Consider the following 18,558-nt stretch of genomic DNA (forward strand, 5'->3'; position numbering starts at 1 on the left):
TGTGTGTGTGTCTGTGTGTGTCTGTCTGTGTCTGTGTGTGTGTGTGTGTCTGTGTCTGTGTGTTTGTCTGTGTCTGTGTGTTTGTCTGTGTCTGTCTGTGTCTGTGTCTGTGTGTGTCTGTGTCTGTGTGTGTGTGTGTCTGTGTGTGTGTGTGTCTGTGTGTGTGTGTGTGTCTGTGTCTGTGTGTTTGTCTGTGTCTGTGTGTTTGTCTGTGTCTGTCTGTGTCTGTCTGTGTCTGTGTGTCTGTGTCTGTGTGTGTGTCTGTGTCTGTGTGTGTCTGTGTGTGTGTCTGTGTCTGTCTGTGTGTCTCCCCTCCCGCCCCCCTTCTGGTTGCTTTTTATTTTATTTAGTTCTTTACTAAAACGTAGTTTGGGGTCACAAACAGCCCGTGCAGCGCGAGGCCGCGCCGGGAGGGGCTGAGCGAGCCCCGTTGCCGGCGGGAGGGCCCGAGGCGGCCGTGGAGGTGTCGGCAGAGGGTCCCAAGCCCCTCAGGTGAGGGCAGTTCCCCGGTTGCCGCCGCGCCGTGCCGCATGGCGGGCATCTCGTTCGTCCTGGCAAAGCCCGGGTGCACGCCAGGCCAGGAGCTGGTCCCGACAGACTGGACTTCGCCGTGGGTACCAGCCTGAGCCGGGAGGCAGTGCGGCCTTCGGGTTGTGTGTCTTCAGGTTCACCCTGAATATTGTACAGGAAGCAAAGACCGCATTTACTGTAGTTGGTTATATGTTGTGCATTATGGTTAGTAAAGGCCTTAGCGGCCCTGCAAAGCTGAGATAAAAAATATGAATAGGTGTACTGTAATTTCAACTGCTCTTTACAGTTACTGAATTAGAAAGATCAGACAAATAAATTAAGTTTTCATCTATTTTCACACAGCTAGAGTTGGTACCTCTTTTAGGTAACAGTACAGCCCTCAAAAATTATGAAAAACGAAGGTGATGTCCCAAGCAGAAGTACTATAAGAACATGTATTAGTTGTTAATAGTTATTTCAATATGCCCCCACCACAGAACCTCGTGATCATTGAGAACACAACAGAATGTTGTATTTGGCAGTTCTCTTTCACCCACACAATCACACTTCCTTCAGGGAGATTACATTAATTTATTGGTTCAACCCTTCTAGTTAGCAATTCTAACATTAGTAGAACGTCTGCTTGCTGACTGACTCCTTTATTCTTACACTAGGCTTACAGCTTCTGTGTGGTGGTTTTTCTTCGGTAACTTCATTTTTGGTAACTTAAGTCTCTTCAGTGACAATAACAACTTCTTCATGGACAACTTCTCCAGGTGGTTCATGCATCTTGATGAAGCATTGGAGCACTTCAATGTCTGTTTAATGAAACAGGGTAATTAGAAAGGCTGTTTTTACAAGATTGTACTGGGCTGGACAATGGGCTCCTCCAGCTGACTCAGAACAGTAAACCCAGCTGTCTTTTTTGCTTACATATAGCAATTTGGGCTCCTTCAAAAGTTTCTGAACTCCTTCACTGAAGGAAAAGAGGGTAGGAGTATTTGCCCAGGAAGCAGATCAGATTTTCATTAGGGGCAAAGCTACTTTCAGAAGTTTCTGTTCACGGCCCTTGTGGTCCACTTCTTTTCTGAAAATCATCACCTCTGCCTTTGTCAATGTAATGTGCCTTGCTGTACACTGGTTCTGCTAACTGATCCAGGTTCAACACACACTGCATTTTGTTTCTTTACACAAATCATTCTCTAGGGAACTTCACTGGGAACATACATTTTTTACTTTAGAAAGTCAAACTTTGATAATCCTTTTCAATGTAGCTAGTATCCTACACAATCAATGATCACTCTCTTTCTGATTACATTTGGATAAAATCACACTGTAAGGCTGCTTGTGGCAATAAACCTGAAATATGTAAGCTGAATTTGGGAACTTTTTCTCTCCCAAGCCTAGATTTAGGTAGACCATGAAGAATTAAAGCAAAGATACCCTGTCCTGTTAATCAGCTGTGCCTTTCTCGAGAGCATCTATTTCCCAAATTACAGGAATCCTCATACGGAATTCTCGAGTTACCTCTCCTCAGTGAGTCAGGACATGGCAGAGTGAAAAGGTCCTTTTGCTTGTTTCCACAGCAGTGGTGTCTTTTTGCGTCCTGCATTCGAAGGTAGAATCCCAGGAGATCTTCCCCCTTCAGTCTCTTGGTGGGGTTCTTCTTGCAGCTGCATCTTGCTGACTCCCACTCTTCCATCGGGCCAATGACAGTTCTGTGCCGGCTGGATTTTATTGCATAATTCTCACCTGCCAGAATGTCAGAAAACACATTAGCGACTATTAACTTCAAAACAAGATTTCACTGAAGACAGCATAATGACTGGCCAAGGGAAAGCTTTGTCAGTATTTGTCAAGAAACAGGGCTTTTATCTGTGATCCCTGGGCACTTATCAGTTCAGTGCAGGATGTGTAAGGTAGCTTTAACATCTGCTCAAAGGAGTCATGGCATAAGCATTTTAAAATTAACTAGACCTTCAACAGAACAGCATCAAAAGTTAAAAGCAAAAGGTAGGAAAGCTTATTGAAAAAACTTACCTGCATCCATCTTTTGCATACAACCAAAAGTGGGGTGGTTGTATGGGGTGTGAGAAAGCAAGCCTTTTGTGTCAGAAGGAGCTATAGTCTTTCATGGTGCTGATCCTAGTAATTTCTCTTTCACTCTTCTTGCTAAACTGTTTAGTAATAGCTTGCTGCTAGGCAATGGTCTTCTTTAGGAGGAGCTGATCACAAACTGTGGAGGAAATTGAAGTAGATGCTGCATTTATTGCTGGCAGAAAAAAAAAACCAAAAGCAACCCTTTCTTACTTGCAGAACTTGCAGATCCTGACTTTGGGTTCATTGCTCCCTTGGTGAGATAAGTAGAAATGGTATGTTGAAACTTAGTATGTCCATATACAGCTAAAAATAGAAACAAATACTGTGAGATAATGACAGGAACTCTCATGGTGATACTTCTTCTGTAGGCTTTCATGTCAAGCTTAACCTGGTTGTAAAGACCTGTAGCTAAGCCTGAATAAGTTGAGACTGTCAGAAAGGCAACTGACAAGTATGCCTGAGGTTTCAGTGACCACAATATTTCTGAGCAATTCATTGCTGTACTTCCAGGTAGAAACAAGTGACCGTGTCTCTTACAGAAAAGGAGTGTAACAAACTCAGTGCAAGATCTGGGAAAATCTGTTTAACAAATCTCTTGGCCAGTTGGTTTTACACACTCACATTAATGCCATAAAGGAATGGCACGTGTGATATACCAGCTTGTTGGCATCCTCCTTTTGTGAAGTGCAGGGCCCTCTGTTGAGGAGGCATCTTGGCTACGGTCTTGTCAGCGCTCCGACCATCTTGGCTCGTCCCACTCTGTGGTCTGACTGACTGGGAGCTAAGTCTATCGTTATCACTCAGACCATGCCTGCTGCTCCTCTGCTGTTTCTGCTGGTGCTGGCACCCATGCTGTCATCCACAGCAACCTTTACTTTTCTGATCCAAATCTCTACATTCCCTCTTTCCCCAATGCTCAGAAGTGGAGTTTCAGATTAATTAACATACGAACAGATGTATTGGGGCAAACCCAAACTCTGTAGTAGCCCACTATCCACCTCCAATAATGGCAAAATCCCAGCTTCTAATGCCTCAGGAAAGGGCAAGACCCAGGCACTCAGCGTTTTACTTCCTGCAACACGCCTGTAGTTCAGAGGTGTGTGTTTAGGATTCCTCAGTAGACTGGACTGACTGAATCACTTTCCTGGTTCTGCTGTATCCTTTTTGATACCAGGGGACCTAAAATGCGTGTAACCTTCAACAGCACACCACACAAACAACATGGATTTATTTTATAATGACAGAATACCTTCTGCAGTCTTTTCTGTTTCTTCTCCAAGAAATTCAAATTAAATTTGTCTAAGCAAGCTTGGTGTTTCATGGGGGATCACTACTGAAGAGTAATGATTATTGAACCTTACCGCATTGCTTTTATTTTCCTTTTACCTACAATAAATGTCATCTGCCAAGTGCAGTCAGCAATGCCTGTGAAGGCCTTCTGTTGTGTTATATTACCAACCTTTGATTTTACAGGCCTGAAAAGCTTACTCATTAGGGATTTTTTGCTTTTGTTGCTGTTTCACTCTTCGTTCCCTGTCAAGATCCAATGAGAGTTGAACACCACAGGCCTCTGTGCAGCACTAGTGTGACACTTGTGGAGTGCTGGGGCCCAGTGTTCTGGGCTCTCCAGTACAAGAAAGACATGCCCATGCTGGAACAAGTCCAGCAAAAGGCCTCAATAATGATTAACTGAAGCATCTTCAATACAAGAAGAGGGTGAGAGCTGGGACTGTTCACCCGGGAACAGGGAAGGCTCAGAGGGAGTCTTAACAGTGCATATAAATAATGCACAAGAGGATGTAAGGAAGATGAAGCCAGGTTCTTCTGGGTATCCAACAACAGGACAAGAGGCAATGGGCACAAGATAAAATAAGGAAATTCTGTTTAAATATTAGAAAAACCTTCTCTGTAAAAAAAAGAGTGATGAAACTCTGAATGCAGAGAGAGAGAGAGACTGTGGAGTCTCCATCCTTGGAGATCCTCAAAACCCAACTCAGCCCAGTCTTGGTCAACCTGCTCTGGCTGACCACGCTCCATGCAGGGGCATTAGATTATATGATCTGCAGAGGTGCCTTCCAGCCTCAACTATTCCATGATTATGTGAGTCCTAAAAACATCTGTTGTGCAGGTTATTTATGTTATCAGCCTGAACAACGTAAGGTTCCCAAGTTTAAATGCCACAATAAAGTCAAAGGCCATGTTAGTATTAGGAGAATAAATTCCATGTTTATTGGGATCCACAGTGAGACAATCCTCCAACAGCAGCAGTCTGCTAATTTTGCATTTCTAGTCTTCTCTCACCAAACCTAAATAATGTAACAAGCAGTGAATTAATTCTGCAAATACTTAAAAAAAACCACAAACAAACAAATCAAAAACAAAGCACAGAAGTCCCCATACAACTCTGTCAAATTACTATACAGACCTTCATGTTTTTTTACAGTTACTGCATGAAAACATATCCAATGAATACAGGCACACAGAAATAACCTGAAAGCCTAGAAGCCAAAAACCTAAATGCACAGAAAGTACTCACTTAGCATGCATATACAGAAAGGTGTACAAAATGTTTGAGAGCTGCATGTGTTTAGAGAGACCTCATGAATATACAAAAAGTGTCACAGCAAAGTGAGTATTACACAAGATTACAGCCAAAAAGTACGGAAGTCATACACACTTTTACTAAACATCAGCATGCTAAATTATATTGTCACAGAATGCATATATGATTTTAATAAACAAGTGTGTTGCTTAGCTGGGAGATGTCTTTTCCTGGTGTACCTGAAGAATCTTTTTCTGGATTGCATAAAGCATCTGCAGTAGAAGATGCCTTGTTTGTGACTGGTTCAGCAACATAACTGCAACATTTGCTGAAGTCTCTGAATATCTGTAGAAAGGAAATACAGAGGGAAATACTCACTGGATGTATGGGAAAAAAATTCACCATCTGAGTGATTAAACACTGAAACTGGTTCCTCAGGGAGGTTGTGTAGTGTCCAACTTCAGACATTCTCAAAACTTGATTGAGCAAGGCCCCAAGCTACCTGTTCTCTGACTTAGAAACTGGCCCTGCCTTGAGCAGGAAGTTGTACAAGATGACCCAAGAATTCCCTTTCAGTCTACAGTTTCCTGGAGCTGTATATGCTCTGTATGCTTCACAAACATCCCCTTTGCCTACAACATAAAGCATTTGTTCAAGATTAAGTACTTTACAGCATAAGAGATGGATAAGTTTTTCATATCCAACATAAGCTACAAAAATAAATTAGGGATGGTGGGGAATTCCCACATGTTATAAAACATAATTTGAAAGAGTAAAAATCCTTTCACATAAAATTTGTTTTCTTACTTCTGATAGTGTAAAAATAAATTCTAAAATTCAAGTCTGAAAGCTTTAGAGTTTTAACAGAATCCAACATAAATGCTTCATAACCTACGCTCTAGATTGCATTTCTGAGTTCATCCAAACTCTAAAAGTGGTGCTCACAAGATGAGAGTGAGTCATTAGGCTTTAACTCATTTATAACATCAAAGTATCTTAAAATGTGTGTTATACTGCATGCCATACTAGAAGTAAAACCCACTTACACAAGTAGATTTTATGTAGAGAATTGAAGAAAAGCAGTCTAAACCATCCAGGTTCGTAACAATAAAAAGCTTTTCCAGGACTAATCAGGAGTTTTTTATCAAGGAGTTTCTCCCAGAATTCAAGTTCTGCTTCAAGTGTCTGTGATTTTAAGAACTAAAAGAAGAAAGCAATTTTTTTAATTCAAGGTTGAACATGTGCATAAGTTAATTGAAAAGATTTTTCCAGGATTTGATGAAGTGTGTAACAACACATACAAGTAATTTTTACACTTACAAGCTTTACATTCCCAACCTTTTTCTAACTTCTTAAGTACTTTTCCGAAGTCTGCCCACACATAGAGTCCTCCTGAACTTTTGAGCACCTGTATTCCAACATCTGCAAGCCCATCCACAAGAATATTCTGTGCTTCTTTAAGTCGCTTTTTGTTGGTGGGAAAAAACACATTATCCAACCAATCTATTAAAGCAAGAAAAATGTAATGGCTTTATTTCCACCTGCAATGAAAAGCAGAAGAGTTAAACGGAAACATTACTAGTGTGGCTAACCTCTGTCCCTGAGGAACTGACTGAGAACATGCTGAACAGGTCCAGGACAGCTATGGAAGACAGCCAATTGATTCACAGCTTTCTGAATGTCATGATTTCTGGTGTACAATACTCCAACTCTGATACCACTCATACCAAAATCCTAGGAGGACAAAAAGAAGAGAGAGAGGTGCAGTTTTAGCTGTATGTTTGTGCTTTGTCAAGCCACCAAATCTACAGTCATTGTGAAATACAGGAAAAAAAGCCTTCTGGAGTAAATTCTCAGGGCTGCCAAATGGTGTCCACAGCGTGATAAAAACCAGCCAGCAACTTCCAAACGACCATGTGTCAGGGAGGTCAGTGGCTTTAATGGGGTTGTTTTATGGGCTGACAACGCAGAACATGCTTGGTCTGGTCCCGTTATACCCTACTATGATTTCCAAGCAGTCATCAGTTTATTGTTCCCTCAAAGAGGAGGGAAAATGCTACAGATTCAAAATGTGATTATATGTTGCAGTTCCTTCAATACTTAAGCATTAGCTGTTGCTGTTAAGTAGATCCCAAGTTAAACTTTGACTTCTAACAATTTTTACACTACCAAAGAAGAAAACAAATTAATAAACAAAGACAAACTTGCTTTCATACCTATAACACAAATTAGGTGAGAACAGCCCAACTAATTTTTGTGGAAAAATATCTTAAGTTAAAACACAAACATAGTATTTTTACCTACCTTGCTAAAACCCCACATAAAATTCGTCCATTCAGGATCTGGTAAACTGCATGAGAAAAGAGGAAGATAAGAACTATTACTATAGAAGAACAAGTTAGGAAAGTTACAAAAATGTTTACATTTGTAAAAATGTTGGAATTTCTTAGTAAAGTTGGTATTTAATCCTTTGAAGGGACATGACATTTTTTCAGAGATCTTTTCACCAAAAAAATTGCCCTGTGGAACTGATCTCCCAAGTGTGTGCTGAGGCACCAATTCACAAAAAAAACCACAAAAAGCCCACACAAAACCAAACAAATAGAAAGGATCTGCACTAAAACTGGATTCCCACTGCATAGTCAGCAGGCACACACACAATAAAACAGAAACAGTATTTCCACAATTGACACACAATTGCTCTTTCACTTGATGGAGAAGAGTTCTTTGCTCAACTATGCTGCATTTCAGGCTAGGGAAGGGAGAAGCAAACATTTTAAGGCATGAACCTACACAGTAGGGTGCCACCAAACCAAACACACCTCAGTGCATCACTGCAGGTGATGAGTTTATTTCTCCTTTGTGTAATTTCCTGTAAGTAGGGCCAAGGCTGGAAACTTCCTTCTTTGGCATAATGGAGCTCGGGGAACTTTCACAATAATTAAAGTATTTTCTTAGGCTTTATTTGTGGTTCATGCTCTTAGATGCATGAGGCAATACCCAGTCACTCCCTGAGCTTGGTTGGACTTGGATGGACTCGGAAATTTCCCATTTATATGACATTCATGCAGTTATGCAAAGGCAATCACATACTTTTGGGAAAAGTGTTATTAGCCAGATACCAATAGGTTAAAATATACTTGAAACATTTATTTTTTTTAATCAATTGTTGCAGGAAACTAAGTGCCCAACAGCATATTAGTCAGGAAGAAGACTCATTATAGCAGGTAACTTGCACAACCTTAGGCAACTTCATGCCCATTGACAGGTGAGAACCTTACACTTGGGCTGTGTGACAGGGAACAACAAAGAAAAGCAAAATGGCAACATGACTAAGGGGTTTGTCAATTGTTATTTTTATTACTGTATCATACACATTACCTGGAAGCAAGAGATCTGCCATTCAAAGCTGTCCATCAAGATCTTTTGTATTAAGTAGTCTCATAGTTGCAGAGACTTGGATATGAGTTCATTCAAGCTACACCACTTACACTAGCTAACTAAAAGGTCAAAAGAAAGTGCATGGGATTAAATATCTTCTAATCCCTGCTCAGAAGTCACACTGACAAATCTAAGCTAAGAACACTGGTGAAGGTGGTACCATCATAAACAGACAGCATGTATATTTCATCCATGATTACATGCAACTCATGTCTACAAATCAAAAAATACAGGCAAATTAACACATTTAAAATAAATTTATTAGCATATGTGTGTGTATTATCTCAACTACTGCCATAGCAAAGTACCCATAAACATGCTTGTTTGCTATTCTATTCCCACTATTAATTTTACACAAAGAGGTCACAAAGCATACTGTGAGCACTTGTGCATCACCAATTTCTATTTATATAGATTCTGTATTTCACAGCAGCAACAACATGCCATAGATCTGAAACAAAATCCAACTAACTGCATGCTCAGTTCAATGGGTTCTCTGGAATATGCACGGTCTCACCCAACTCATTTAAAATGTAAAATGAACACAGCAATGCATTATGAACTTTTTTGACATGCAAGGTTCTCCAGTGAGAAGTCAAATGCACATCTTAGATTTAAAAAAAGGCTTGTCATGCAATTAGGATAACTGTCCAATGAACAGAAGTGTGAAAGCCACAGTAAACAGTAAGCCATGTTAGCATACTTGGTACCAACAAGCCATGAAAATATTAATACATATTGAAAAAACTTGGCAGAATGGTTTTAAAGACCCAAGTAATGCTGGTATCCTCTTCTAAGTAAACCTCAATTAATTTGATTTTTGAGTTATGTATTTTTTTTAAAGGAAGTCTGGTTTCAGAACAGTTTTTACATTAAAAATGGAAGTTCTGTTTCTAATTCTTATCCTCTAACATGATTTCAGTGCCAGCTTAAGTTAGTTGCATCCTGAAATCCATGTGGCATGCTGAGAAAATATATGTTTGCCTTTCTAAAAACTGGGTAACTGGAAGTAGCACACTGATTTCTATCAACCTCCACTGTTGCTTCCATAAAAGAAAATCATGCCAAAAATGCAGGAATGTTGTGTTGTCCCCAGTAATCTGTGGTAATTAATGCAAAATTAATGCAGACCTACTCTATTTAAGATTGTCAGAATCAGTATTGTTAGCTTTCAAAGTGAGTGAAGGATTTTGCCGTCACTCTTTGGCAGAAGCTCATTGAAATAAGAAAGGAATATAACTTTCCCTAAAAAATATATAGGTGATTTTCAAAAGGAAGCTTTGTCTCCATTAGCACCCAAGGGATTCAGGGAACTGTTAGAACTTAGAATATGAACTCTGAGCTGGATAAGGATGAAGGAAGTGGAATGGGGATGAGATATTTCAGAGGTATTGTCCTGTGATGGAAAGTGACTTTATTTGCACATTTCAAGCTAAATATGTATAAAAGATACTACAAAACTTCAGGCCACTGACTTACTCCTTGCCAATTCAGTTTCTTTACCCCAATATCAAATATTAAGCTTTTCTTATTTTGATAGTGTTTCAAATGACAATGATGGCCATGTTTACTACCAGTCATCACCTCTTGTCATTTTTCGAAGCCATGCATCAAGGCAGGTTAATAAAGAAACTTTGTTAGGCAAATAAAAAGCTTTATAAGTTTGAATTATACATAAAAGAAAACAAAAAGATCCCAACAGTTGTTCATTAAGAAAGACATTGTCGGATCCCAGGTTAAGCAATTTATTTTGGTGTTACCAGAAAGAAAGGCCAAGTAAAAAGGATAGTTACACAAGAAACCTGATCAGGACCCTGACCACCACCTCCTCCAAACATGTACAAGCAAAGAACAGGCAATCACCCAAGGTGATTTTTCATCACTGCAATTTTGCATTAACAGAAAATGAAACACCAAACAAATAGCACTAGGGGCTCAAACCTGTGCGCAAACTCTAGACATTCTTTCAGTAAATGTGCTGGGTAAATGTCCCCTAATGGACTGTGGGGGTTGATCAGGATTAATGCTCTGACTCAGATGCCCTGGAAAAAGAAAAACTGGTAGTTGGAGAAACCAACAAAATCAAACCAATGACTAGTGAGGCTGCAGCAAGGAAGTTTGTGAGCCTTTTAATTAGAAGCAGTGTTTGAAAATTATTTAATTTTCATTCATATACAGACTAAGGTTCCAGCTACTGACCTTGTTCTGTAATTTATCCAATACCACCCCAGAATATATTAAATAATTTATTAGTAAATGAAAATCAGGTTAGCACTCATTTGAAACACCCGTTGATATCAACAGGCAAGATTATGGTCTTGTAAGGATTAATGGAATAGACCCCATTTGTGTCTTAATTTCACCATCTGGGATCAGCTTTAAAGCTTTTCTCAGGTCCTGCAGGACAACAGAGGCTGCAGCTGCCGTGTGGCTCACACCCGGGGAGGGAAGGCAGAGTCCAGCCACACCAGCCTCCCACTGGTGAGGAGGGTTAGAAAGCAAGGGGGTTCTGCCCCATCTCTCCTAAGACTACACACCAGTTCCAGTGCCTACTTGTGCACCCTCTATTGTGTTATCCTTGTTTTGTCCTGGCAAGATAATAAAAAAATGCCAGGTATCTGAATATCGGATTGTGACAGATGTCCAACCTAAATATACCTTCTCTAGCTTAAAACCATCCCCCCTTGTCCTATTATTACATGCCCTTGTGAACAGCTCTTCCCCAGCCTCCTTATAGGCCCCTTTCAGGTATTGGAAGGTCGCTATAAGGACCCCGCAGAGACTTCTGTAGACTGACTCTACAGGCTACTTCCAAAATAATTACCCAGGACTGAGCAAAATTACTGTGGTTAAATATGGGAAAGCTGAACAGAAATTGGACTTTGACATCTAATAACCTGCCAAGTAATTAATTTTTCAAGAGTGCTTGTTTCTTTAAACAAGTAATAGAATCCCCAGAAAACTGAAGATTGCATTACCTGCTGTTCTATGAGATTCACAGAGGTCTTGGGCACATAATTACTTTTTAATTATTTTTCTCAAGTGTGCAGAATTTCTGTTATGGAAATTCTCTCCACAGAAGATTAAAGTTTTTTTATTCAACTATTCTAAGAGATTATAAATATTCTACTAAGAAGAATCCCACATGATAAAAAATTAGATTACAAGTACAAATATAACCAATTTTTTAACGCCACAAGTATTTTTCAGAAAATACTCTATTCTCTATTTGCTAAAAAGAATATCCTTAGTGTACATGAACATAAGCTATATGCAGCAAATACATTTTTATTGTACATGATGAAAGAGTGCAATGACTACAGCAGGAACTTTCAAGACTTAAAAACGTATCAACATGAGGAGTTACCTTATTGCTTTATGTTTGGGATAAACTTGAAATTAAATTAGTATTTTTTACTTCTGCATTTCTAACTTTCAGAAAACCTCACCCACTGCAAATTCTCACTCCACCCAAGCCTCCCCTGAAGGAGGTTATCTGCAAAGGCCAACACCCAGGGAACTCCAGGAAATCAAGTTCAATAATAAGGAAGCCCTGATATTTACTTTCCCTGCCACATGCAATTTGTTTGAGCATTAATGCAAGAAATTCACCTGAAATGAACTTCCAGTGTATTGCCTTGAATTGCAGCTACAAGAACTGACCTGAAAGCAAGGCAAGATGCAGACACAGGAGCAGCTGCCTCACAACACTCACACGATAGCGAGGGAGTGTATTTGACAGCTGACATGCGTGAAGCAGAAGCTGCCGAGTGAGGTCACACTGGTGGTACAGGAACAGCTGCTGTGGAACAGCAGTTTCTCCACTGCCATCCTGGTTTAGCTCCTCCACCTTTATTTTATTACACATATCCAAAGCAGATGCCTGCAACATTCTTTGTGAGGACACTTTCAGCTCCAGAAGAATGACAAACACATGCAGATCTCCAAAGACTGATGTGGTCTGAGACCCAGCACCTTGTCCAGCCCCTCACCCTGCCAGCCCAGGGACACAGGAGGGGTGGATGCTACCTGTCTCCCTCAGCAAGGCTCAGGGGACAGGTGGCTAATTGCTCAGGCTCACATGGGCTGGCAGAGGCAGATGACGCAGACATACAGATGGTGTCTAAACATAGGCACCATACTGATCAAGCAATTAGCTAACTAGGACAGCTTCAACATGACTATAAGAAAAGTGTTGCACACATATTTCTGTGTAGCCAAAATACCTGCTTTTTTATATCTTATAAAATCTGACCCCTGTAAGTGACCTTCCTTGTAACTATATGCTTTAGCTAGTGTTAAACCTCATTTTCTCTTCTAGAAGAGGACACAAGTAGTCTCTCTGTGTTTTGAAACATCACTGCCATCACCACTACATATTTAGTAAAATGTTTTACTACACTTCTGCTTCCTCTGCTTCATCTTTTTGAGCATGATCACAAACAGGTAAGTTTAAGTGCATTTATAATTTTCCATTAAGTGAGTGGGTTATGAATATCAAGACAGTAAGGTTAGGAAACATTTTTGTCTACTTTGTGGACACTCACAAAACCAAACATTTCCACAGGGAAGAAAGCAATTCCAAAGACAGACAGGAATGTGAGGAAAAAAAATTGTATGTGACAGGCATAATGTCTTCATTTATGCAATCCTTATCAGAACAAAATAATTGAACATATTAAGTATTTTAAAGTAAGGAAGTTTCCTAAACTCAGGAAAATTACATTTGTAATTTTCCTTCTCTAGCAATCCCTTGTTAGTTGGAATTCAGAAGAACCCTCTTCAAAATCACTTTAGGCATATTTCTTTAATTAAGGGACTGGGTGATTACAGTAGCATATTCTCCCTTCTGAGGGTCAGAACAATAGCTTGTTTACAACACTTCAAATTCCATTAAAATCTAGAGAAAAAAAACCTCAGTCTTGAAACACAAGATCAGTTCTTCAAAAAACATAGTCAGGGAGTTTCTCTACATTTTGTTACAGTGTCCAGATTGCTAGAATTGGAGCCACCTCAGTCACAGGACTGAAAAAGTCTGCACAGATGAAACTTTACAGATGCTTCAATGCTGAGAACACATGCTGCTTGCCAACTAGTAAAACATGAAAATCTGAAATCAATGTTACCAGAACCTGCTTTGTAGCTCTCTGCAATGCATCTTCTAATTTTTCAACTGTTACATGGAAAGGATGACTTTCTTCATCAGTAACCTACAGAACAAAAAAAAAACAACAACTAACAAGAATAAAAAAAATGGAGAAACACTCCCACCTACTGAAAATGCAATTCTTACTGTCTTTTATAAAATAAAATAATTTTAAACTAAGATCAGGAGTTTCTATGTAACTCAAGTAATTTTTGTTTAGGTGTTGCCCTTATCCACAACTGGACTATCAGCAACTTACAGAAGAACTTGTGTACTTGAAAGATCAGGGTGTTTTTTCCCCCTTTGACTGTATAATTTAGTCTTACGAAAGGTGCTCCCTCCCACCTTTAACTTGCCTTACAGTTACTGAGCTTTTAAAAGGGGGAGCCAATGTTACACAACCTGCATGGCTTAAGGGGAAAAATTTGGGAACCAAATTTGCTTGTAGAAGAAGTGACAGACGTAGAGCTGACAAATTATAACTCAGCATGTCAGTGCAGAACAGTGTCTGCACAGATGAACATAATCCCAGACATCTGATGAGAGCAGCCTCCTATCATGCTTCCTCTAGAAGTACTAGACTGGACCTCTCTCTCTGCTTGGATTCAGGTCACATTTTCAGATTTTTTGATTGTTCCCTCTGAAATGTCTGTTAATGCCTGTGAACAGCTAAAGCTTTACCTCACTGAACAAGGGCACTTGAACAGGCTGCATCCTGTCATAAAGCCAAGTCTTTGAATTGATACCACCATAGTAGGGAGCTGGAATAAGGTATCCATCTGAAAACATTAAGGAATGAACTTAACATTTCTCATGAGCAACTACTTCATTACACTCTAATAGACTGAACAGATAACCTAAAAATTTGACATTAGATTTATTCTCAAGGCCTTCACTGTGTCCTAAACCGATATTAAAAAGAAAAATACAGCACGTGTCAATCAAGTTGAATTCTTTCCCAATATTCTTCCTTAGCATTGGCGCTGGCAGATTTGACAGTCATATGTGATTTCATTAAAAGGGAATGGACCAAGGGATTTTATTTATTTGTTTTATTTATTTTTTATTTATTATTTTTTTATTTATTATTTATTTATTTGTTTTATTTATTTATTTCAATAATAATGACAAATAACAATCTTGCTCTGTAGCAGTAGTTCTCTAATGCTCTGTTACAACGTATCTTTCATCAGGAATTGCTGCACCCCTCAGCTACTGCTCTGGGGAGGGCCAGGTGCTGTCTGACAGCTGGGCAGCCTGCAAAACTCTGCAACTTGTTTCCCTCCTCATTTTGTTTTTTGCTATGAAGCAACCCCAGGCTGGTCTTCTCCTGGAGATACTGCAAGAGCCCTGCGTGATGGGGTATGAGAGCGGATGGACTGGGCTTCTTACATTAACCAAGGGGTAAAAAGGGAAGAGTTCCTGTTAAAACTGTGCAAATACAATGAAAGCTAAACATCCTAAAATACCCAGGACACAGGTAGATCTTCATGGATTTCCCCATTTTCTGCTGTATTGCACACGTACACTGCTTTCCTTATTCCAAACCAGAAGAATCCATTTTCCCCTGCTGAGCTCTTTTTCCTCCTACTGTCAACCTCTGTTGTGAGCAGGTTGTTTTCTGGGGCTCCATTCCTCCAGCTTTGCATTCCCACCTCTGCTTCCTCCTCGCCACCACTCTTGTTTGACCAAGAATCCCTCTTCTGCTGCTGCTCCACTCCCCAGTCCCAGACTCCTTTTAATCTTTTTCCTTACCCAGTTACCTAAATTTTCTGCATCCCAGATTTCAGCCCAGTCCACCTTCCTACCTCTGGCTTCCCCAATGGTTCCTACCTCTGTTTCTCACCACTATTAGAAATACACTGCATTCTCTTGATACCCTTCTCCTCTTCCTATAACATTGTTTTTTTAAAAACAAAAAAAAGATACAGATTGCATTCCAGGAAGCAAGTGGTCCTGCTGAGACCTCACACACTTTCCACCATTCTAAAAATAAAGGCATTAGTTCAATTTGTCACTCTGCCAGTGACAAAAAAATACCATGCTTTGCTTCACTGGGACAGTCAGAATACTAGGAGGCTGTCAGAGGTCACAATACAATTACATTCACTGCTAACATACATTTTTAAGTAAAATGGTCAAGCTTTTACTCAGCACCAGGGTCACATAATACAGTTGTCAGAGTAGCAAAAACAGCACAGCAGCCATTCATAACAGTTATCTGAAAGATGTAGTGCAAAGTTTCATTTAGCAATGACATCATTATCAGGAACACCAGCACTTGTCTAGTTTAAATTTAAAAAAAACAAAACCACACAACAAAGCAGAGTGAAAAAGCCAAACTACTACACCTATAACAGCAAGTCCTCAAGCCACACATGTTGCCCACTTTTTCAAATGGAAAATTGACACTGCTAAGACTTCTGCAAATCTGGCATATAGCCCTCCTGGAGTAACTTGCTGACATTTTTGTTCAAATTCATTCGTTATCAGTTTAAGATAAATAAGATGGAAAGATAAAGCACTTGTCTTACATGTTCTGGATTCAGGGCTTTTGCAGCTCTGGCATAGTCAGTAAGAAATTTGGCAATTTCTTCTCTGAAGCTAAAACAGAATTAAAGTCAACTGTGCAATCACGTATTTCTCAGGAAAAAAACACCAAAACAACAAACCAACCACAAACAGAAGAATGAAGCTCACCAGAACCAGAACAAATGCATAATTCATTCTGTTATGAAAGCCTTGAAGATTTTTATTAAGTAATATAATTTCTTCAGATATCCAGCTTGCTACATTTTGTGAGACAGAAGCACAGAGAAGCCATCTGTTACCCTGCATAACAGTGACTGTGACTCAACTATTATTGCTGTAAACTAGAAAAATCAGTAAATAAAGAAGCATCTTTGAGCCCAAGCGGGATCTGGTTTTCCAGAAAGAACAAGAATTTGGGTACCAGAAGCAGTGAATACATGATGACTCTTTTGATCAAAACAGGCTTTCAGCACAAGTGAAGATGATGGTGGAGATCCTCAGTGACCCAGAATTTCACCTCTACTGTAGAGTCCCCAGAGTTTCAGTTTCTCCCTTATTGAGGCTAGAATGAAACATTCCAGGAATGATTGACAATAGCTTTGGAAGAAACAGCAATACATGCTCCCTTGCTTGCCAACAAGCCCTGGATCTTTGTCCTTTGGCATTCTAGGTCTTTGGGGCACAATGAAGGAAGGGACAAAACCAGAACCAAAAAAACCAGTGAAGAGACTCCTGTACTGGAACCCAAAAGCTTTCCAGTGTGCAGGTCACAGTAGCACAGCTCTGACACTGCACCAGCTTCACATGAGCCACAACTAAGCACTGACCATGAACAATGTGATAAATGGGAAAATGAACTTCTTACCTCCTATTACCTTGTGTATCAGAATACTGGAACAGGTCAGGTTCCAGGTAATTCATGTCAGGTCTTGTGAGCCAGTGACATGAGGGAGAGAGCAGAACACAGCATTCTTGCAAGTTTTGTTCTGCTGTAGCATGTGTTTTTAAAATAAATAAATAGTATCCAGCAACATTAAGGGAATGGAGAGTATTAAAATGTATGAGTTACAATTTTATTTATACTTTGCACTTTTTTAGTTTTAAGACACTAGAAAACAACAGTAAAATATCATCAAAATGAAGGAAGAAATATAACAAAATAATGATGTATTGGATTGTTCAGTCATATATTAAAACCTGAGTGACACCTTGAGGCAAAGCAGCCCAGCTTTACCTAAGAGACTATAGAATCATAGAACTGTTCAGGTTGGAAAAGACCCTTGGGACCACCAAGTCCAACCACCATCCCTACTCTACAAAGTTCTCCCCTAAACCACATCCACCAACACCACAACCACACGACCCTTAAACACATCCAGGGATGGTGACTCAACCACCTCCCTGGGCAGCCTGTTCCGGTGTCTGACCCCTGTGTATGTGTGAGCCAGAACACCTTGGTCTCCAGCAGATGAACTAGGATTAACAGCTCTGGAGAAAAATATAACCTGCAAAGAATGCAAGTTCCCCCTAGTTGTGTTTCAGGGCTGGATCTCACTGCAGGGCAGAGCAGCACAGCCCTTAGGTTGGGGCTTTAACTTTGCTCAGAGTCTGAGCTTCATGCAGGGAAGGTTATCAGTCAAAGTTTTGGCACTGCCATCAGAAAAGTGTCTTATCAGGCTGTGATTTTCTCCTCAGAAAATACATTTTTTTTCCCCTGAAAGGTACCATTCCCAAGCAATATTTGCTGCCAAAACAGGAACAGAATATTTTATCAGCTCTGTTTGTAATACATGTTCAATCAAACGTGAACCAAGTTGAAGCAAAACGAAAACTGTTCTGCTTTTCAACCAGAAGCAAGTTTTCAGTGTAAATATTACTCGGTAAACTGAGCGTGCAGGAGGTGCCCAGGCAGCGAGTGTGGCTCCTCGGGAAGCTGCTGGTCACGGCTCCGTCCCTGCCCCACCCGGGCACTTCGCCTGCGCTAAATTGTCGGCGAGGAACTTCAAACCCGGCACAGCCCGGGGGTCACACCCGGCGCCTCCCGGCTCGCTCGCGCCTCCAGTCAGTCGAAGCAAAGCTCGTTCTCCCCGGTGCCGAGACTCAGGATGCCCTGGAAGAGACGGCCGGAGGATGGCGGGGCAGGAGGAGGGAAGCCCCGCGGGGCTCGTTCCGCCGTGGCTGCGCGGGCCTCCCGCACCGCCTCCCGCACCGCCTCCCGCCCGCTGCCCCGCACCTGAGGGTTGAGCTCCCGATCGAAAGGGTCGGCGACGTAGAGGGCGAGTCCCGC

General features: G+C 40.6%; 1 pseudogene; it reads right to left on the reverse strand.

Moving 5' to 3' along the window:
• Positions 1 to 5,341: 5,341 nt before the first annotated feature.
• On the reverse strand, positions 5,342 to 18,558 carry LOC104392218 (annotated as a pseudogene).

This window comes from Chaetura pelagica, unplaced genomic scaffold (assembly GCF_000747805.2).
Source record: "Chaetura pelagica isolate M959 unplaced genomic scaffold, ChaPel_1.0 scaffold127, whole genome shotgun sequence".
In the NCBI taxonomy this organism is placed as follows: domain Eukaryota; kingdom Metazoa; phylum Chordata; class Aves; order Apodiformes; family Apodidae; genus Chaetura; species Chaetura pelagica.